This window comes from Cupressus sempervirens, chromosome 8, assembly GCF_028749045.1.
Source record: "Cupressus sempervirens isolate cs-2001-9-10 chromosome 8, ASM2874904v1, whole genome shotgun sequence".
Taxonomy (NCBI): domain Eukaryota; kingdom Viridiplantae; phylum Streptophyta; class Pinopsida; order Cupressales; family Cupressaceae; genus Cupressus; species Cupressus sempervirens.
The window spans coordinates 109,976,227-109,999,481 of NC_143125.1; positions in this window are offsets into that span (position 1 = coordinate 109,976,227).

Consider the following 23,255-nt stretch of genomic DNA (forward strand, 5'->3'; position numbering starts at 1 on the left):
AAGAAAATCCCAGACTCTATGTTTATAAGACTTGAGTAGGCCATTTTTGGTGATATTCTAATTTCTCACTTGGTTCACTACCAATTCACTGTCCCCATATACTTTCAAGGCTTGAATTCCCCTCTTTTGGGCAAGTAGGAGACCTTGGATCAAGGATTCATACTCGGCCACATTATTGGTGCAACTGAATTGGAACCTGAAAGAGAAGTAGTATCTTATTTGTGCAGGAGAGATCAACATAACACCAGCCCCTGATCCATTTCTATTCCTTGAGCCATCAAAGTACATACTCCATACTCCATTTATGTCGTCATTAGTCCTAACAAGGTCAGGAACTTGAACCTCCTTCTCTATTATGCAATATGTACTAAGGCCTGTCTCAAGGGTTTCTGACATAGGTTCAAACTGACATGTATTTGCCCACTCATCCAAGAAGAAATCAGGAATCCCTACTATGGAAGTGACAGGCTCGTTTACTATGTTATTTTCGTTCACCTCTAGGATAGGGAAATTCATATTGATGAAGTTGGGAGTGTAGGGTTCAGTGTGATGAAGGGCTTGAGGTTCTACTCTTATTGAAGCATTGGCCCCATATCTGGTCTTAAATGACATGTAAGACCAATCAACAGATATGAATCCACCAATTTGAGCAGTGAAGTCTCTCGAAAGACAAATGGCAAAATAGGGCTTAACCTCAGCAACAGATATGTCTTGAATCACAGTACAACCAGGGCATGCATGTAGGGCCATTTCCACACTTCTAAGGATGCCTACGGTTTTGACAGTACTCCCATCTAGTTGTAACACATCCCTAACAATGGGCTCATATTTCATCCCTAAAGCATCAGCAACACACCTAGGCATTATTGAGCTGCTAGCCCCCGAATCTATCATGAAATTATGGACTAATTTGCCCCATATAATCAGAGAAACATAAAATGGAGGAGGTCTAACCTTTTTATTTGCCTCCACATCTCCTGCTGGTTGTACTAAACTAGTGGCACTCTCCATGGTAGATGACTGATCCTTGGGCTCAATCCTTTCCAATTCTTGTTGCAGCATCTTCCTCTGCATTGGTATGGTAGCAACAGCATCCCACATGGAAATTTTTACATTGGTCTTCTTCATTTTCTCTACCACACTTAATGGGGAACTAGGGATTTTGGTAGAAACTTTGGGGGCTGCACTTACAAGAGGTTGAGATGGGGCAACAAAAGGACCACTTGCGTCCTCATTTCACGGACCTTGCTTTTTTCTGTTGTGAAGTGTTTGTCTGCTCATTTGCTGTTTGTGTGTTAGGTATAACACTTGAAGTTGAGGCCTGCTTAGGAGAAGGAGCAGCAGCATGTTCCATAGCTCCCTTCTTGCTTCTTGTGTTATGAGCAACGGAGTCCTGGTTTACATTACAATGTTCCTCCATCTGGTGATTCATAAAAGAACAATCGCCCTGCCTCTGAACATATGAGGCCTCCTTGGGATGATCTTCTTTGTGTGATTGCTTTACTGTGGACTCCTAGACAGTTAGGGCCAAATAAGATTCTACTTTCTGACATAGGCAGTAGGTATAAGAATAGTTACATGAGGGACAAAAATCTTTGTCTTGGGCCAAGTTATTTTGAGGGACTATAGCTCTATTCTAATTTGAGCTTGAAGCAGAAGCATGACTATTTTGCCTATTCTGATCAAAAGAGCTATTCCACTGATTAGGAGGCGTACCACCACTTGGAGCCTGATATTGCAATTGGGGAGGCTTGCCACCTTGGGCCTGCTATCTTTCTAAGGCCACCACCTTGTTACTCATCTTTTGTATTAGAGAAAAACTATCCTCTAGTCTCTTCCCTTGGTCCTTCAACTCCCTCCCTTGCTCTTGTAATTTTTTATCCAGGGTCTTTTCTCTTTTGTCTACGTTCAATACTAGACCTTGGAGCATTTCCTTGAGTTCATCTATTTCGTTTGAGGATGTGGAAGCTTGGGGGACTGGAGTAAGGGCTTGCGATGTAGAGATTGTAGGGAGAGGGGCTATTGCTGGTTGGTGGTTGGGAACATTAGGAAAGAAAGGCATAGGAGGCCTTGGGGCCAACTTTCCTCCTTGTATTAGAATGTTCTTAGCTTTTATGGCTGTCTCATAAGCATTAGGTAATGTATCTCCTCCCATAGTTTGGATTGTAGTGGCAATATCACTGTTAAAAGCTCTAAGGTAATGCAAGAAGGCATTACCAGGGGTAGGTTTCACTATAGTAGGTATTCTATCCCATGTCTTTTGGAATCTATAATTAAAATCAGTCATACATTCATGGGGGGCTCTTTTTATTGTAGTCAGTTGCTCTAATAGTGATAAATGGTCACTCTTATCCTCAAAATGTTTGCATAATCCTGCTCCTAGTCCATCCCAATCAGTTATGGAACCATGAGCTAAGCCTCTATACCACTGTAATGCTTTTCCTTTTAAAGATGAGGCTAGAAGTCTAATAGCAACATCATCTTCTGTAATACCATGAATATTGCAGACATTTGCTACCTCTTGGATATGCTCTAGGGGGGAAATAGAAGTTTCACCAGTAAAATCAGGTATGCTTTCTACTGCAGCTACTGGTATATCATGTCTTTGGGCTAACAACAAAGGACTTCCACCATTAAAGGTGGCAAAAGGATGAACTCTTGGTTGTGCCATATAAACAAGTGTTCTATTGATGAGTGCTGACGGCAATCTAGGCTGAGTTCGGACAGTAGAAGGAGTAGAGATAGATCTCACAGGTATATTTATTGTTACTCCACCTCTCACTGGTGATAATGAAGTTCTAGCCCTCCTTCTTCTAGGACTTGAAAGTGAGAGTTCTTGATATTGAAAATTACCTCTAGAAGATGCCCTTGTTTCAGCTCTGGGCATGAATTTTTGCAACTTTGGCCTGAAACCAGATTTGTTGATGCTCAGAGTCGCCAAGTACTTTATGAATCAGCCTCTTGAAGGCTTGAATACTGAAGCCAACACTACTTCTTCAGCATTAATCTCAGAAACTCTTTCTTCTTTTGACACCAGTAGACATGAAATCTTCTGATATAGGTCCCACTGGGCGTGCCAAAAACTGTTGTCACTTAGGTTTGCACCCTTGTCCAAGGCCTATGCGCGAGGACAACCTAGTGAAACATGGAAACAACCTCCAAGCTATGGGACTTGAACTACGAGGTTGAGTCTCTGGAGAAGGCCGACTTCCTCTTACTGTCAGGGCGCACCTATCTATTCTCAAAAGGGAAAGGGAGAAAGAGAGCGTTAAAGCAAATATACCTAGTCTAATCTAAGGTGGTGATGCACCAAAATAGAGTGTTCAGACTCATTCCTGCCCATATATATACTACAAAACCAGAATAACATACAAAAGTCATACACGTTCAGACTTATATCGATCAATAATCACATACGGATCAGAAAGACCAACCGAATGACACTAGGAAAAGGAGATTTCACTTGTGTATTATCCAATAGGCCAAAGATAGATACAGTATGCAGATCATTGATCTCAACAATACACCAATGAGAGGCAAGGTGATGCACATTCGCACTGATAGCTGAAAGAGATGATACAGGCTATTACATGGCTCAGAGACAAGGGGATTTTACACTGCAAGTCTGCAAGCGGTAGTAGAGAAAATCAGGAAGAATCGACCTTTTTTACAGATCACAAAATTGCCTTTATAGATCAGGCGTAATTGAAGATTTCCGCGTTACATTCATCTCTTACCTACTGGCATTAACTTCCCATCTTGAGAATCCAATCGGGGGATCTGATTGAAATCCTGGCCTGCATACCAAAAAAAATTTCTTTCTGAGAAGAGCCTGGAGAAGATAGAAACGATGCCACAACATTCCCTGACATGGTAGATGGATCGACCGGATGGGTGGAGTGTCCTTATGTCCTGCATTCATTCCTGGTAGGTCGAAAATGATCGCGAAGATCAGATCGCAAGATACGTCGATCGTCTCTGCATCTTGGTTCATGAATCATCCTAGCCTGTCAGTCAACCCGATTTCTTGTATGCCAACTAGGCCACACGGGCCAACCGTAATCCTTTATTTTGCCACTTGGAGAGTCTTTCCGCGGTTGACCGCCTTCATCGAACTAACTATGCCACCTTACCATCTAACCGCTGGCCGTTAGCTAATTGCCACGTCAAAAACTAGACCCGCGAGGACATGTGTCCTCCGAGTGCTAACTCGCCATTATAAAATCTGCATAGTTCCTCCATGGTGAGATAGCGTCGACCCTAGATCTCTGTAGATCTGACGGTGGAGAACCCACCTTTTAATGCGCTGGTCGTATCAAGAAATTTGGCCCCTCGACGCATCTGTGTTTTGACTCGGTACACGTGGTTGTTTCTGATTCGCTGTGGACTCTCTTTCCTGTGACTGGGCCCCATTCGAATCGGCGCCACCTCAGTGATGCATCCGATGAGACCTGACCCCACCGACACGTGTCAATTGGGCATGATGTCGCCATGGTAAAAATCTTGCTGCTTCACTAAGGTGACATGGCGCCTACCGTTGATCTTTTCTCATTCGATGATCACGAAGACTCATCTTGCTCTGTGCTGTCTTTATCCTGGGCCCATCGTATCTGGTGACAACTCAGCATCCGCACCGCACCTGAATGACACGTGGTAAATGGGCGCTATGTCGCCATGATAACATCTGCGCATCTCTGCCATAGCAAGATGGTGCCATCCGTTGATGCAATCAAATCTAACGATGGAGATCACAAACCTTGACTGTGCCAACCATACTGATAGAGACTCCAGCCTGGTTACACGCGGCGATTCCTTACTGGCCCAACGGGACACCACTAGGCAATCTTGTGACTTGGCCTCACAGGGTGACCACGTGTCGACCAGGCGCCATGTCGCTATGGGAAAATCGAGGTTAAATTTCCATAGCACCATAGTGCCCAACCGATGACATGTCCCTATCTGTGCGTGGTTCCTTTTGATTCGCTGTCGTGGCACGGGCTCCGCCAACTGGGCAGATGAGGTACGTAATGGGGCCCAATATTTTGTCTGAAGTTCTCACTATTTATTTTCTCCGGCCCGCCAAACTTTACCCGACCATCGTAACATTTTTTTGGCAACGTGACCCGCCCGCCAACGTGAGCATCTCCGCCGGGCGCTATGTCACCATGGAGATTTTTTGGTTGGCGTGCGATAGCGCCATAGCGCTTGCGACGCCGAAAAACTTTCTCGACCTGTCCTCAATTGTAGCCCACCCGTCGGGCCCACCAAACACGTGTCGATTGGGCACGATGTCACTGATACTATCTCCCATGCAACTTTCGATGACGAGATCGCGCCGATCATTGATCCATCTAAAATATGACGGAGAGAAACTTTGGCGGGTCAGGGCATTAAAACAACAATTTTTTAGGCTAACCTTTGAACAGGCCACAGATTTGAATTTGAATCTTTTGCGGTAAAACCAAAGGTAACAATACCCTAGGATCATAAAACTCTATATCCTATATGGCATATTTTAACATAATAAACACTTTATCAAATTAATTACAATGGGGGGCTCATATAGGGCACGTAACATAAGTCACCATCTCATCAAATCAAAGAAACTTAAAAAAAAAATTTAAAAATAAATAAATCCTAAACAATATATCTTATAATAATGCTAAACAATCCTAAACTAAGACCAAGTAGTAATAAAGAAATAGCATTGACAAATCAACCTAATACATGATCTCACCTAGGCGACCATTTAACAAGACTAAATAAATTAAAGTTTGTTTAATGCAAAAAAAAAGACAAAATGAGGACAGAGGACCCCCACTAGGTGAATTTCCTTGTCACATGGAAGAGGGGACCAAGGAATTTAACTCCCCTGACATGACTCAGAAATAATTCACCTACCTCTTCCCTAGGCGCTTTGTGCCTTAGAATATATATTGGAATAACTTACGAGTCCATGTCATAGTTCTGACATGAGTGGATAACTCCCATCTTGTCCTAGGCGCCTTGATTGCCTTGGAAGTAGACATGGCATTTTATATGTTTTTTTTTCCACCCACTTAATTATGCCTAGAACTACCAACATTATGGAACCATGATGCAAGTCAACTTAATTTTGGAATTTGAAATGCATAGCTACTAGCCCAAAATGAGTAGGATTTGACTCATGTAAAAAGGCACCTATACTTGTCTTTTGTCAAAACATTTTTTGGGGAAGTTCACCATGGAGAGAAACCAAAAGGAAATTTGCATGGCCTAGGTAGGTGGGGAGAAATATGGGGTAGAGACACGTGGGTAGTAGGGTGATTTAGAGATTTTCTAGTAAAACTTTATTTTCTTTCTTCTTAAAAGGGGTTAGTGTGTGGTTAGTGGGAAGATTAATTGTGATTAAAATGTGAGTGAGGTTAAGCTAGTGGACTATAGCTAGTAGGGTACTTTAGATGGATAATTAATATATTATTATTGCATTTATCTTATTACCTTAATTTTAAGAAGGAAATAGTAGTTGATAATTAGTGTAATTTAATTTAAAGAAATAAATTGATATGACACAATTAAACTAGTGTAATTTGAACCAAGTAGTGCAATTTTTCTTGTGTAATTAATGAAACAGTATCGGAAGGTCTTCAAATGTATTAAGAATTTAATTGATTATAATAATGCATTTGTATACATTTAATAGGAAAAATGACAGTAGTGTAAAGGAATTGTAGTCTACAAAATTTTGGACAACTATTAATGACTTCTAATAAACATATATTAAATAAAATATCTAGTGCACAATAGGCTGTATGTATGCACTGGCACTAGGAAGTAAAATCATGATTGGACTAAGTTGGAATCTAACTCTCTAATTGACAAGTCAAACAAACACAAATTTGTGTGCTTGAGAGATAATGTTCTATTTTGTAATTCAACTACCAGGGGGTTCCCTTGGTTAAGAACATGACTCTTAAGACACGTAGGGTTGTAACAATCCCTCGATAACCTTGCTTAAGGTGTTGGTACACGTAACTAGGTGATAACCAAACCCTAATCTGTAAATAGTTAAGGTGTCATTAAGACACAGATTTATTCATTATAGCAGATAGATATTAAGAATAATAATTTTAATAAGAACTAAAATAATTTTACAATTATTTACAAATAAATTGTATGGTATTGTGGCTAAGGGAAAAGTGTAGATAGGAATTGATTGTGAGTTCAATCTCACAAGCTGATAAAAAACAAAAATTTTGTGGTTGTCTGTATGCCCTGTTCAATTTAGGGCATGAAAAATGGGGAATTTAGATGTTTTGGGGGGGAATTAGCTTCCACCTTCACGGGGCTAGCCCTGATTAGTAGAGAATATTAAACTATTCTCAAAACTAAGTGAAGCTTTGTTAGCAATGGGCTAGCGTCCCTCGTAGGGTTTATGACATGGCTTAACCACCTCATGTGGTTCTATAAGACTATTGGTTGTATCGGGCATTAACAAGTTGATCTTTTGGTACAATGAAAACCTTTCCCTTTCTAACAAGCTCAACATTAACCTATGGTTGCATGACAACTAATTGTGTGAATCTCTTTGCTTTAGGAAATGTATATAGAATGCAATTGCACGTGTATTCTCAATTAAGAGTGACATTCAAAAGTTTATCAAATCAATGGTATGATGTCATTCATATCTACAATTTTACATCAGCAAGTTTAGTAAATTGTAAGGTGTTTTGTAGAGTTTTAAATGATAGATTCATGCTAGCAAGTTGTATTCTTTGAATTGTGTCAAATTATGATATTGCATTAGAATTCATGTGTACTTTTTAACTTAGTCAAATTGATTGATTTATAAAATTTAGTTACAGTGTATGAAGTATTTGAAAGAATGAATTTCTATGAGATTGCCTCAAATTATTCCTCTCTAAGGTATTCTATTGTTTCTATTTATTTGCAATCATGTTTTATCTTTGTTTTGGATGCAATTCTATTGTATGTTTGAAATCAATCAAAACGTATATACAAATTTTAGATTTGATTGTGTAGAAGTATTTGCATTACATTATATGGATTATCTTAGAATGATAGAGAACTAGAATATATATTCTAAGATGAATCCCAAAGAGTGGATATGACATGTTGATGAAAAGGTTCAACACAATTGAATCATATTTTGATTAAAAGATCAAATTAGTATGATCTAGAACATTGATGGATTTTTTTCAATTTAATAAAGTCACATCCTTATGTTGGATCATGAAGTGATTAGAAGTTTTCATACAAAATCTTCAATGCAATAGAAACATAACACGATGATGGATCATAAAATGTAATTTAGAACGTCAATACACAAACTTCAATAAAATTTAATAATGTCATTCACATCTACAATTTAGCATCAGCAAGTTTAGTTAATTGTAAGGTATTTTGTAGAATTTTAATCGATAGATTCATGATAAGTAGGCAGTATTATTTGAATTGTGGCAAATTATAATATTGCTATTAGAATTCATGTGTACTTTTTAAAGTCAAACTCATTGATTTATGAAATTTAGTTGTAGTGTATGAAGTATTCAAAAGAATGGCTTTTTGTGGGATTGCCTCAAATTATTCCTCTATAAGGTATTTTATTGTTTCTATTTAGCTGCAATCATCTTTTATTTTTGTTTTGGATACAATTCTATTGTATGTTTGAAATGAATCAGGAAGTATATACAACTTTTAGATTTGATTGTGTAGAAGTATTTGCATTATATGGATTATCATTAGAATGATAGAGCGCTATTATATATATTCTAAAATGAATCCCAAAGAAAGGATCTAACACGTTGATGAAAAGGTTCAACATAATTGAATCATATTTTGATGGAATGATCAAATTTGTATGATCTATAATGTTGATGAATTTTTTCAATATAATCAAATCATAGCCTCATGTTGGATCATGAAGTGATTAAAATTTTTGATACAAAATCTTCAATGCAATAGAAACATAACATGATGATGGATCATAAAATGTAATTTAGAATGTCAATACAAAAACTCCAATAAAATTCAATATAGAAATGATTTGCACAACACAATCAACTATGAAAACTTGAGACCATAATGACTGAAATATTTTTTCTGTCTTTCAAATATAATGGCTAAAGAAACGTAGAAAGAAATCCCTAAGAAAATCACTAGATAAGATTAAAGAAGGTGAATGATTTGCTAATGATATATTCAATCTCAAAAAATTATATCAAGTTATATTGTTATTTTTATTTCCATCAAGGTTCATATGAACTTGATTCTAATGAATAATAAATAACATACTAAGAATAAGAAGATTTCCACAATTCATATGAAGCTATCATTTATGGTTCTAGATTTGATTGTGTTGTTATTTTGCATCAACATCTTGCATCACATTCTATGATTCATCATATAAATAAGAGAAAGATAGAATCACAAGAAATCATGATCCAATGTAAATAACATAATTAATGTATTTAGCTTGATTTCTTCTGAATTGCTTGCAGAATTGATATTGTTGGGATTTATCTTGCTTCTGCTTACTATTGGGTAGACAAGAATTGCAAAGATTTGTATATCTAAGAGTTTAGGAGACTCTTTCTTTGCATGTCCAAAGGAGGAGGCCTCAGAAGAAGAAGATAGTAGTGTTGAGTAGACTGAAAAGTTTTTAATACATAGAAAGCTCATGGTCATAGCTTCTCATGAAACACCATTAAGGCATACCTTGGCAATAGATGAGGTTGCAACTGGTCAATGTGCTTCAAAGGTAGAATTTTTTTTCTTGATGATTATGTTGCAGATTTTTTGAGGTTTATATTTACTCGTGAAACTATTTTTGGAGTCAATCAAATCAATTTTATCAAATAATTGGTATGATGTCATTCACATATACAATTTTCCATTAGCAAGTTTAGTTAATTGTAAGGTTTTTTTTAGAGTTTTAATTTGTAGATTAATTAGAAGTAGGTGATATTCTTTGAATTATGTCAAATTATGATATTGATATTAGAATTCATGTGTAATTTTTAAAGTCAAACTCATTAATTTTTGAAATTTAGTTGTAGTGTATGAAGTATTCAAAAGAATGGATTTCTATGGGATTGGCTCAAATTATTCCTTTCTAAGGTATCCTATTGTTTCTATTTATCTGCAATCATGTTTTATCTTTCTTTGGATACAATTCTATTGTATGTTTGAAATGAATCAAAAAGTATATACAACTTTTATATTTGATTGTGTAGAAGCATTTGTATTATATTCTATGGATTATCATTAGAATGATAGAGCACTAGAATATATATTCTGAGATGAATCCCATAGAGTTGATCTGACATGTTGATAAAAAGGTTCGACACAATTGAATCACATTTTGATGAAATGATCAAATTACATTTTGTGATTCATTATTAAGATAATCATATTTGTAAGAACATAACTAAAACCTGATAAGTTAATAGATATCTTGGTTTCATATTGATGCAAAAGCTATAACCATGTTCAGAACACCACATTTTGCTTCTTAAAAGAATATAGGAATTCATCCAAATTGGCCTCAATGCATATATATGGCATCATTAAAAGCAAAAACATGAAAGGCCATTACAATATATCAACATGAAACATATTAACCATAACTGATATTGTTTTGCATATGTCTAATAGATTATTTACTTTGATAAGTTCATGAAGTCTCATAGAAACATAGGAGCAAAGCAATAAAGAGATTGGCTATAGTATCTGACTTAATTTATTTTGAGAGGTTGAATAAGTCTCATAGCAGTAGGTGAGTAAGTATAACTTTAGTGGCTAATATTTTCCAATTAGCTAATCTCACTCATTGGGGACCCTAGATTTGGCTTTTTTTTTTGCACTTTTGGAGTGTCCATGTTGCTTGTATTTTACCAAAATTGGGTCCCATGGTTAGGCTAACTACCAATAATAATACAAAAGTATTTATATTTTAGTGATGACTTCGCCAATGTAATCTAATTTTTATACATAATAATTTAAATATATTCGCCTATAATTATAAATGCTTGTCTTAATTGATGGTCATATTCACCAATATTTGGTAAAAATTTAAGTTACACTACTGATTAAGTATGTAGATTTGATATGTGTCTCTATTATGAAAAAAATTCACGAAACTTTTTATCCTTTCTCACTTTGATGTGAAATAGATTTGATTGGGAACACTGTCTTTACTTTGGAAACTTTCTTTAAAACTTGGTATCCTTTGAAATGTTTGACTTGAAATAGGATTTAGGCCATTTTTCTGGGATCATCCAATGGTTAAAAATAATAGAGATTCTTCCCCCAAACCACCATTCAATAATTTGGAGGGAAACTGTAATGATAAAAGTGGGCTAAATTTAACCTTAAAGTTTGATAATTAATTAGGCTCCATATAATAATAATAATAATAATAATAATAAATCATTATTTGTGTACTTTTTCCCATGATTTTAATCAATAATGAAATATTTTCTAGGATTTTATAGAATTTTCATATGATTGAAAATTAATCGCCCATATAGTTAAAAACAAATCCTACTTAAAAATAAAAATTTGCCAATAGAAATTAAATTTTTTTCCCTTGAACTAATGTTCAATTTGCCAAAACTTTATAATTTTTTCTAAAGGGGGGTTTCTTAAAGTTATCCCTATAGGTGAGCAATATCAATAAAGGAGGAAGAGTATATTAATTAGAGTTGGGATAGCAGCAATATGCCCATCACACTTTCCCTTCTCACAACACACATCCTCATGTTCCTCACAGTTACCATCTGTGTCGCACAAAACATCACTGAAGGGATCAATGTAACAACAATATCCCAACATCTTGCCACCACATTTTTTGATGTCATAACATACATTAGTCTCCTTCTCACAGTCACCATCTTCACTACATACAACATTTTCATCATAGGGATCTTCTTGAGACATTGTTAATATACCTTTCATACACACTGAACATATTAACATCACTATAATGCATAAAAATCTCACAAATGCTCCCATTCTCTTTCTCTTTTACATTATGTTGTGAAAAAATTCAATTCAATTCAAATTTATAACCATCCAAAACCTTGCATATATCAAGAAAGTTGTAGAATTATGAGCTTCAACTGTAGTTATTGCCTTTGCAGAGAGGGCAAGAGTGGAGACTACGAATATTATTATCTAAGTGTATTTATCAGTAAATGTGAGGCCTCACTCTGACCCATTGTAACATAGTGATACATTACTATTATTTTCATATTCACGACTCAAGATGTCGAGACATTATCTGATGCTTAGAACATACTATATTATTTCATGTTGTGTGATGTTACTTTCAGATATATTTGATGTTTGTCATTTAATGTTTCATGTATATGTATGTTGATGAAATTAGTAAATGTAGGATTGAGCCTTTGATTTAAGAGATTTTAAATGGTTAAGAATTAAGCAGGATGAAGAAACCCCAATTTATGTATATTTCAATTTATGTGATTTCCTAATACGTATATATATATGTACATGTGATTTTATGAGACTACTAATGTGTGCAATGAGTGTGCAGATATTTTAGTTGAGAAACCCTACAGAGGAACAGAACTAATCTCTATGTGCTAAATTTGGAAACCTTGTTGTTTGTAATTCAAGTATTATATTGTGAGATGTATGTATGTATCTTTCTATTTTCAGTGAATGTTAATGTTCGTAAGCTATGTTCTTTTAGTGTCGCTTGACACTCGTAAATTATTTATGTTCTTCAGTGTTCTGATTAGGGTTAGTTGTGTAACCTTTGGACCTAAGTTGGTTTAATTTAGTGTTAGTTTGCTATTTGGTTCTTATCGAGGTTAGTCATCCCTTAATTCGGATTAGTGCTTATCTGCATTGTTAGAGTTGTTAGATGGTCTTATTTTATTCCTAGCTTTCATTTGGCTCTAAACCTATTATTAATGCTTTAAAACTTGAAATATTTATACCCAAGGGGTATGGGTATGGGTTGGGGGTCTTTTCCAACCCCCAAGCCCCTTTTATTGACTTTTGAGGTCACTCAAAAAGTCTCTTTTTTCCTTTGTGCGAAAATTGACTATGGCTACCATGAGTTGCATCACCTCACTTCTACTTGGTGTTTAACCATAGTGTGGGTTGAGTTAGGAGCTTCTAGATTTGTAGGTGGGTGGGTGAAGTTATTGATACCTTTGGTGGTTGAGTTTGAGGCTTATTTAGAGGCCCTTCTTGGACTAGTGGAGGTTGTTACCCAATCTCTACATTTAGAGAGGAGTCTTGGAAGATTGGAGCAAGGAAGGGAAAAGCTCTACTCAAACTTGTTCATTGCCATTACCTCTTTATGAAGGTAGGAATTCTCATCTCCCTTGTGCAGATTTTCATGTTTGTTTCATGCTTATGCTACCTTGTTGTTATGTGAATGTTTGTATGATTGTGGGTATGCTGGGAAGATTTGAAAACCATGTTATTTTGGATGATTTCCTTTCATGTTTATGTTTGCAATTTTGAGATTTTTCTTGCATGGGTGTTTTGGTATTACTCACCCTTGGATAGGGCAGAAGTGACCAATTTTGGAAAAGGTCTATTTAGTTGGACTCCAACCAGTGTAGAGTCTCTTCTTGGGATGAGAAGAGGGAGAGAGGGTAGGGTGTTATGGGCCCCTACTCATTAGCACAAACCTCGTATGAATATGGCATGTTTAAATAGAAGAACGAAAGTTCTTGGTTAATAGCCTCGATTGGGCATCTGATTTGGTGTTGTGCTTGACTTCTCCTGTTGGAAGAATACACCTTTCCCTAGTGTTGATTCATTGTGAATCATATTGTGAAAACCTTGTATGAATATGCATGTTTGAATTGTTCTTGGTCATGCTTTTGGTCACCTGATCAGATTCTGTTCCCTCCATGGTTTTAGAAATGGGTTGCAGAAATTGTTATGAATTCCCTTGTGAGGGTCATGAAGAAAATTCAATTAAATTGTTGTAATTTGGGACTGATATCCTATGTAATTTGTATTTTAAACTTTGTTATAATGGCAACGAAGCTGAGTTTTCTTCTTGGTTCTTTCCCAACTAAGGCTTTGAATTAGGTTTGCTAATAAAATTGTTGTTTGAGTACAATTGTTCATCATGTGATTCAATCATAATTTTAAATTAGATGGATGCATATCAGAAATAAGATGTTATGATGATGGTTTAATTAAGCAAAATTTTTAAGTTTCCTTATATGTTAAATATGAAAACTATGTTGAGAAAAGAAAAATGATTATGGTTGATGGTTCAATTTAAGTTGTTTGAGATATCAATGAATCTTGTATGAATGTGTCACAATGATTAAATCTATGTTTTAAATCCATCAAAAAAAAAGAGAGAAATCATATTATGGATGTAGATTCAGCTTTCATGATTATCAGAATCAAACAATTCTTACATTATTGAATAAAATGGATAATTCAAATCCTTGGTATATTAAGTTGCATCAATCCTTTTACATTTGCTTTTAAAAAAAATAAAAAAATTTACCCACTCTTGGTAAATATATCAACTTTAAAAATCTATACTTAGAAATTTTAAGACAAAACAAAAATGTGTTACAAGAGAGTAAAAACTCTCTGCCTTTTGTATGGGAGATCAAATTAAATCCTTTTGGTAACAGAGAATCAAAAGATTCCCTAAAAAGATCCCTTTTGTTTTATTGAAAAATTAGATTTAAAATTTTAAAAAACAATAATAAAATAAACATTAAGTAGAAAAAAAGAAAAGAAATCATAGTAGATTATATAACTAAATATCCTTTTAAATATCTATTCTACCTAGATAACTTTATGACTTAAATGCCTTTCACCTCTTCTTGGATGTTAGTTTGGAAGGAGGTTTAAAAATGATTTATTTTTTTACATAGTCTTTGTGCCATCATAACGATGATGTCACCTCTGTTCTACACCCCCTTGACTTTGTGCTTGTCATAACTTCTTAGAAAGCATGGGGCTTTGGGATGAAGAGATTAGCTTTATGTTTAAAACTTTAATTTTTTCCCCATGTCCCATCCCATTATGTTTGAGCACTCACCTTCTTTTTAGTGGATTAAACATTGTCATGTTATAAATTCTGCCTTCAAAAGGGGGTCGCATGGGTTTTCGGAGACTTGCCTTAGTATGATCTTGGGTAGAGCACTGTCCCAAGTGCAACGCTTGGGAAGTGCTCATGCCTTTGGTCAGGGGGTCGATTTGACCTTGGTGTAGGGGGGGGGTAGGTGTTGTAGGGGTTAGTTTAGGATAGTTAGGTGTTTTTAGTAAGTTAGTAAGTTTAGAATATGTTTTTATTAGTAGTTACTTTTGTTAATTTTTTTTTTATATACTTGTAATTAAGTAAGTTTTAAATGTAAATTAAATTTGTTAATTGATATTAGTAGATAGTCAACTTATTTAAGTTTAAGTTAGTTATTCATTTTGTTAATTATTTTAAATTATTTGTTTTAAAATTGTTTTTAGTTAGTAGCATATATTATGTTTTATAGTGACTTTATGTTATTGCTAATTTGTTATTACTTTTAAATTAGTTAAGTTGTAAACGTAAATTAATATAATTTTTTAGAAGTGTTAGTTTTTATATTGATGTTAAATTAGTTAAATGTATTTAGTTTTAGTATTGAAGTTAGTTTGAATTTTTGAGTATTAATTGGTTTTAAATTTAAGGTTATTGTCTATTTAAAATAAGTTAAAATGTAGATGTTATTTTCTTAGATGTTTTAGTAAACAAATCTTGAGGTTATCTACATCACTGTTTAAATGACTTTTACTAAAATGTTGTATAAGAAATGTAAGAACATAACTTTATCAATATAAATCTAATAATAAAATTTTCAAAATTTTAGCGATGTATCCATCCACAAGAGTTTTAAACTTAGGATGAATCGTAGCAAACCTTCACTTCTCTTGCAAGAGATCAAATTAAAACTTAGAGCTTTTTAATTATTAAAAAAATAAAAAAATAAAAAAATTGTGTATTTTTGCCCTCATAGTTTGGGCATGACATTTTTGTATCAGAGCCCGTGTTTCAACACTAGGAACTTTAAACCATTGTGCTTCCTAAACTTAACTCAAACTTTTAATTGTGTAGATACCTCCTGTTACTCGAAGCAATCGATGAGGTAGAGGTCGTAGGGCTAGGGGTGGTAGAGTGGGACAGGAGGATGGACCACCTCCACCACCACCACCTCCACCTCCACCACCATTGAACCCAAACCAGGACATTAAAGATGCACTTCAGACTTTGATCAGTGTAGTTCAATAGAGAGTAGTACCTGTAGTTCAGCCAGTTCACTAGATTCCGGTAGTGGAAGTAGAGGGATCCGGAGGAGGCAGACTTAGAGTCAGAGAGAGGACTAGGAGTCCCCCACCAAGACAGATAGAGGGTCAAGGTGAGCATGAGGAAGAGTCCATACACCAGAGAGGACCCCCTTTTGACAGACCTCCTAGACATATAGGAGATGAGATCAGGGAATTGATTCGACTCAAACCACCATTGTATACCGGTTCCACTGAGGGGTCAGTAGCAGAGGCATGGTTATAGATCCTACAACGGTGCTTTGGGTTACGCCCTTATGGGAGTAATCTAAAGGCATGCCTAGCAGTTCATCAGTTGAGAGGGTATGCCTCCAAATAGTGGCATCAGGAGGAGATCATAGGTGGAGTGAGGATGGACACCCTCACATGGGAGTCTTTCCTAGAAAGATTCTAAGAGAGGTACTTGTCAGAGCATTTTCGACAAAAAATAGATAGAGGAGTTCCATTCTCTTTATTAGAGAGGCCTTACAGTGGCTCAATACGAGAGTAGGTTTCTCACGCTCCTTCCTTATGTGGAATATATGAAGGATGAGAAACTATAGGTGCATCGCTTTATCATGGGTCTGAATTTCTCACTTCAGGGCCCAATTTGGATGGCCTTCCCTACCACCTTCAGACAGGCAGTGGAGATAGCACTAGTTGCTGCGGATACTCGACGTAGGCAAGAGTCATGAGATCAGTCTCAGAACTGAAACTCTTCCTAGCAGAAACCCCCTTGGAAAGGGAATAAGAACTATACAACAAGGTCCTCTAAGGGCCAGCAGTCTCAGCAACCAAAACCCAAGCAGCAGTAGCAGCAAAAACCTTCTCAGGGTTATCAGGGGTCCAAGCCCAAGCAGTGGCAGTCACAGGGTCCCAGGCAGGATCAGAAAGTATAGGCCCCATAGTCACAGTCAGTGAAGACTCAGCAGTCTTCTAGGGGTGGATACAACGGATCTAGCAGGTCAAGAGGCCCACAACAGTTTGGATCACAAGGTTTACAATCTTATACTTACGGACCATGCTACACTTGTGGTGGAATGGGTCATATAGCTAGGGAGTGTCTGTAGGGATAGGCATCCAATGGTCAGAGCAGGGCTTTTTTAGAGCTCACAGTTGGTGACATGGGTAGATCCCATAGAGTTTTTGTAGCGATTGACAACAACCAGGCTAAGCATCAGGCCACAGTTATTGAGGCTACAAGTATTATATAGGGCCATATGGTTGCAATTTTATTTGATTTTGGGGCTACTGACTCTTTTATATCTCCATTTGTGGTGGATCATTGCGAGCTAGTGGCAGTTAGATAGGATGTTAGTTGGGAAGTAGAGTTAGCCTTAGGAGCCAGAGTGTCAATTAGTTCCATTGTGCAGAATTGTCAGATGCAGATTGGAGACATGTCCAGTAGTACTGATCTACACATTAGCCCTCTAGGTTCTTATGATGTTGTTCTTGGCATCGATTGGCTTTATGCCCATAGCACCAAGATGGATTGTTGACAAAAGAGGGTGGAATGTGTGGATGATGATGGTATCTCTAGGGAGATCTTCAAAGTGAAGAGACCTGTATCCCTTCATATGATTTTTGCTATGTAGCTTAGGCGGTGCATGCAAAAGGGTTGTTAGTTGTTTGCTATCACCATTAGTGAAAAAGAGGAAGATCCAGAGGGGGATTCATCCCTCGATGATTTTCCAATCTTTCAGGAGTTTGCAGATGTGTTTCCTTCAGAGCTTCCTGGTATGCCTCCACCTAGAGCAGTGAATTTTCACATAGACCTTGTGCTAGGAGCCAAGCCAGTTTCAAGAGCACCATATAGGATGACTACTCATGAGCTTAGTGAACTAAAGGCTCAGTTGGAGGAACTCTTAGAGAAGGGGCATATTCGACCTAGTGTGTCACCTTGGGGTGCACCTATGATCTTCGTCAAGAAGAAGGATGGATCACTTAGGTTGTGTATTGATTATCGACAATTGAACAAAGTGACCATGAAGAACCAATATCCTCTTCCTAGAATCGATGATCTCTTTGATCAGTTGCAGGGTGCTCGAGTATTTTCAAAGATTGATCTGAAGTCAGGTTATCATCAATTGAGGATTGTGGATAGTGATATCCCCAAGACAACTTTTCGTACTAGGTATGGTCACTACGAGTTCACCGTGGTACCATTTGGCCTCACAAATGATCTAGCTATATTCATGAGCCTCATGAAAGGAGTATTCCATACCTTTTTTGATATGTTTGTGGTTTTTTTCCTTGATGAAATTCTGATTTGTTCTCATGATGAGAGAGAGCATGAAGAGCACCTGAGGTAGGTATTGTAGAAGCTGAGAGAGAATCAATTGTTTGGTAGTTTGTCGAAGTGTGCATTCTTCAGACCTACGATACATTATTAGGGTCATGTCATATCAAGTGATGGAGTCTCTGTAGACCCATCAAAGATTAAGGCCATCATGGATTGGCCAGCACCCACCAGTGTTACTAAAGTGAGGAGCTTTATGGGGCTAGCAGGATATTACCGATGCTTCATTTTAGGATTCTCTAGATTGGCACACCCCATCACATCTCTTCAAAAAAAGGGGAAGAAGTACGAATGGATAGAGAAGTGTGGTAGAGCTTTTCAAGAGCTCAAGAGAGCCCTCACAAGTGCACTGATTCTTGCAGTACCAGATCCTGTTGCAAATTTTGTGGTGTGCACCAATGCATCTTTAGATGGTTTAGGGGCAGTCCTTATGCAGGAAGGATAAGCTATTTCCTTTGAGTCTAGGAAGTTGAAGACTCATGAACTCAATTATCCTACCCATGACCTAGAACTTGCGGTAATGGTTCATGCCTTGGTGAGATGGCGACATTTCCTTCTAGGTCATAGATTTGAGCTCCATTCTGATCACCAGAGCTTGTAGTACATACTTTCTCAGCCAAACCTTAATGCTAGGCAAAGAAGGTGGATGGAGTTTCTATGTGAGTATGATTTTGATGTTCATTACATCAAGGGAAAAGAGAATGTGGTTGCAGATGCCTTAAGTAGAAGGTGCCATGAGCTATCATCTATGACTACTTGCACTGACTTGAGAGAGCAGATCTTACAGCACTTACCAGTTGATGAGCTTTATGCAGAAGTTAGTTAGTTAGTACATTCTCAGAGACCCTTGGAAGGGAAGTTTTTAGAATATTCCTTGGAGTTTGATTTAATTTTTCATCATAGGGGATGTATGTATGTACCCTCCATTGGGGGTTTGCGTGACCTCATTGTACTTGAGGCTCACAGAGCACCTTATGCAACGCACCCCAGTGTTAAGAAGTTGCATGCAAATTTGAGGCAGTTGTATCATTGGCCAGGCATGAGAGTGCAGATTGCTAGCATAGTTGCAAGATTTCTTGAGTGCCAGAGGGTGAAGGCAGAGCATCGTCATCCTGGTGGGCTTCTTCAGCCACATGAGATTGCAGTGTGGAAATGGGACACTATATCTATGGATTTCATTGTTGGTCTTCCTATGTCATCTCATCACCATGATGCCATTTTGGTGATAGTTGACATGTTGACCAAGGTTTCCCATTTCTCACCTCTGCATACTACATTCATAGCATGAGACATAACTCAGGTGTTCTTGTGGGACATTGTTAGAATTCATGGTGTTCCCCGTAAGATCATCTCCGATAGAGACTCATTGTTCACTTCTTCATTTTGGAGAGAGTTGCAATCAACTTTGGGCACTAGGCTCAATTTTAGTATAGTGTACCATCCTCAGATTAATGGCCAGACTAAGCAAGTAAATCAAGTTTTGAAGGACATGCTACATATGTACGTGATGGACCATCAGGTCAAATGGGAGGAATACTTACATCTTGTTGAGTTTTCCTATAACAATGGGCACCATTCTTCCATAGGTATGCTGCCTTATGAGGCCTTGTATGGGAGACCGTGCAGGACACCATTGAGTTGGGATTGGATCAAGGATCGAGTATCTATTGGTCCCCAGTTAGTAAAGGAGATGGAGTAGCAGGTGACCCTAATTAAACAGCTCCTGAGAGAGGCACAGGATAGGCAGAAGAAGTATGCTGATGCAAAGAGGACAGATCGAGAGTATCGGGTTGGTGATAGAGTGTTCTTAAGGGTGCAACCACACAAGAGTCTGATTCGATTCAGAAAGGGCTCTAATTTGGCACCCTGGTTTGTTGGGCCGTTCAAGATCCTAGAGAGGATAGGACCTATTGCATACCATTTAGCTTTGCCACCTAGCCTATCACGCATCCATGATGTGTTTCATATTTTAGCACTTCGAGGATACATTTATGATGAGTCTCATATTATAGATTGGGATGCTTTACAGGTGGAGTCAGATGGACAACTAGCATTGGAGCCTATCTGTATTATTGCCCAACGGACCCTAGCACTTCGAGGCCGAGATCTAGACCAGGTTAGGGTCCAATGGGATTGTTACGGTGAGATCACAGCTTCATGGGAGGATGCAATGTAGATGCGATCTCAGTACCCCTATCTTTTTTATGAACTCCGGGAGGAAGTTCATGCCTAGTAGGGGAGGATGTGAGGCCTCGCCTTGACCCATCATAGCATAGTGATACATTACTATTATTTTGATATTCATGACTCGAGATGTCGAGACATTATCTAATGCTTAGAACATACTATATTATTTCATGTTGTGTGATGTTACTTTCAAATATATTTGATGTTTGTCATTTAATGTTTCATGTATATGTATGTTGATGAAATCAGTAAATGTAGGATTGAGACTTTGATTTAAGAGATTTTAAATGGTTAAGAATTAAGCAGGATGAAGAAACCCTGATTTATGTATGTTTCAATTTATGTGATTTCCTGATACGTATATATATATGTACAGGTGATTTTATGGGACTACTGATGTGTGCAATGAGTGTGCAGATATTTTAGTCGAGAAACCCTACGAAAGAATAGAACTGATCTTTATGTGCTAAATTTGTAAACCTTGTTGTTCGTAATTCAAGTATTATATTGTGAGATGTATGTATGTATCTTTCTATTTTTAGTGAATGTTAATGTTCGTAAGCTATGTTCTTTTAGTGTCGCTTGACACTCATAAATTGTTTATGTTCTTCAGTTTTCTGATTAGGGTTAGTTGTGTAACCTTTGGACCTAAGTTGGTTTAAGTTAGTGTCAGTTTGCTATTTGGTTCTTATCGAGGTTAGTCATCCCTTAATTCGGATTAGTGCTTATCTGCATTGTTAGAGTTGTTAGATGGTCTTATTTTATTCCTAGCTTTCATTTGGCTCTAAACCTATTATTAATGCTTTAAAACTTGAAATATTTATACCCAAGGGGTATGGGTATGGGTTGGGGATCTTTTCCAACCCCCAAGCCCCTTTTATTGACTTTTGAGGTCACTCAAAAAGTCTCTTTTTTCCTTTGTGCGAAAATTGACTATGGCTACCATGAGTTGCATCACCTCACTTCTACTTGGTATTTAACCATAGTGTGGGTTGAGTTAGGAGCTTCTAGATTTGTAGGTGGGTGGGTGAAGTTATTGATCCCTTTGGTGGTTGATTTTGAGGCTTATTTAGAGGCCCTTCTTGGACTAGTGGAGGTTGTTACCCAATCTCTACATTTAGAGAGGAGTCTTGGAAGATTGAGCAAGGAAGGGAAAAGCTCTACTCAAACTTGTTCATTGCCATTACCTCTTTGTGAAGGTAGTAATTCTCATATCCCTTGTGCAAATTTTCATGTTTGTTTCATGCTTATGCTACCTTGTTGTTATGTGAATGTTTTTATTATTGTGGGTATGTTGGGAAGATTTGAAAACCATGTTATTTTGGATGATTTCCTTTCATGTTTATGTTTGCAATTTTGAGATTTTTCTTGCATGGGTGTTTTGGTATTACTCACCCTTGGATAGGCCAGAAGTGACCAATTTTGGGAAAGGTCTATTTAGTTGGACTCCAACTAGTGTAGAGTCTCTTCTCAGGATGAGAAGAGGGAGAGAGGGTAGGGTGTTATGGGCCTCTACCTGTCAGCATAAACCTCGTATGAGTATGGCATGTTTAAATGAAAGAACGAAAGTTTTTGGTTAATAGCCCCAATTGGGCATCTGATTTGGTGTTGTGCTTGACTTCTCCTATTGGAAGAATCCACCTTTCCCTAGTGTTGATTCATTGTGAATCATATTGTGAAAACCTTTTATGAATATGCATGTTTGAATTGTTCTTGGTCATGCTTTTGGTCACCTAATTAGATTCTATTCCCTCCATGGTTTTAGAAATGGGTTGCAGAAATTGTTATGAATTCCCTTGATGAGGGTCATGAAGAAAATTCAATTAAATTATTGTAATTTGGGATTGATATCCTATGTAATTTGTATTTTAAACTTTGTTATTATGGCAACGAAGCCTGGTTTTCTTCCTGGTTCTTTTCCGGCTGAGCCTTTAAATTAGGTTTGCCAATAAAATTGGTGTTTGAGTACAATTGTTCATCATGTGATTCAATCATAATTTTAAATTAGATGGATGCATATTAGAAATAAGATGTTATGATGATGGTTTAATTAAGCAAAAATTTTAAGTTTCCTTATATGTTAAATATGAAAACTATGTTGAGAAAAGAAAAATGATTATGGTTGATGGTTCAATTTAAGTTGTTTGAGATATCAATGAATCTTGTATGAATGTGTCACAATGATTAAATCTATGTCTTAAATCCATAAAAAAAAAAAAAAGAGAAATCATATTATGGATGTAGATTCAGCTTTCATGATTATCAGAATCAAACAATTCTTACATTATTGAATAAAACGGATAATTCAAACCCTTGGTATATTAAGTTGCATCAATCCTTTTAGATTTGCTTTTTTAAAAAAAAAAATTTTTACCCCCTCTTGGTAAATATATCAACTTAAAAAATCTATACTTAGAAATTTTAAGACAAAACAAAAATGTGTTACAAGAGA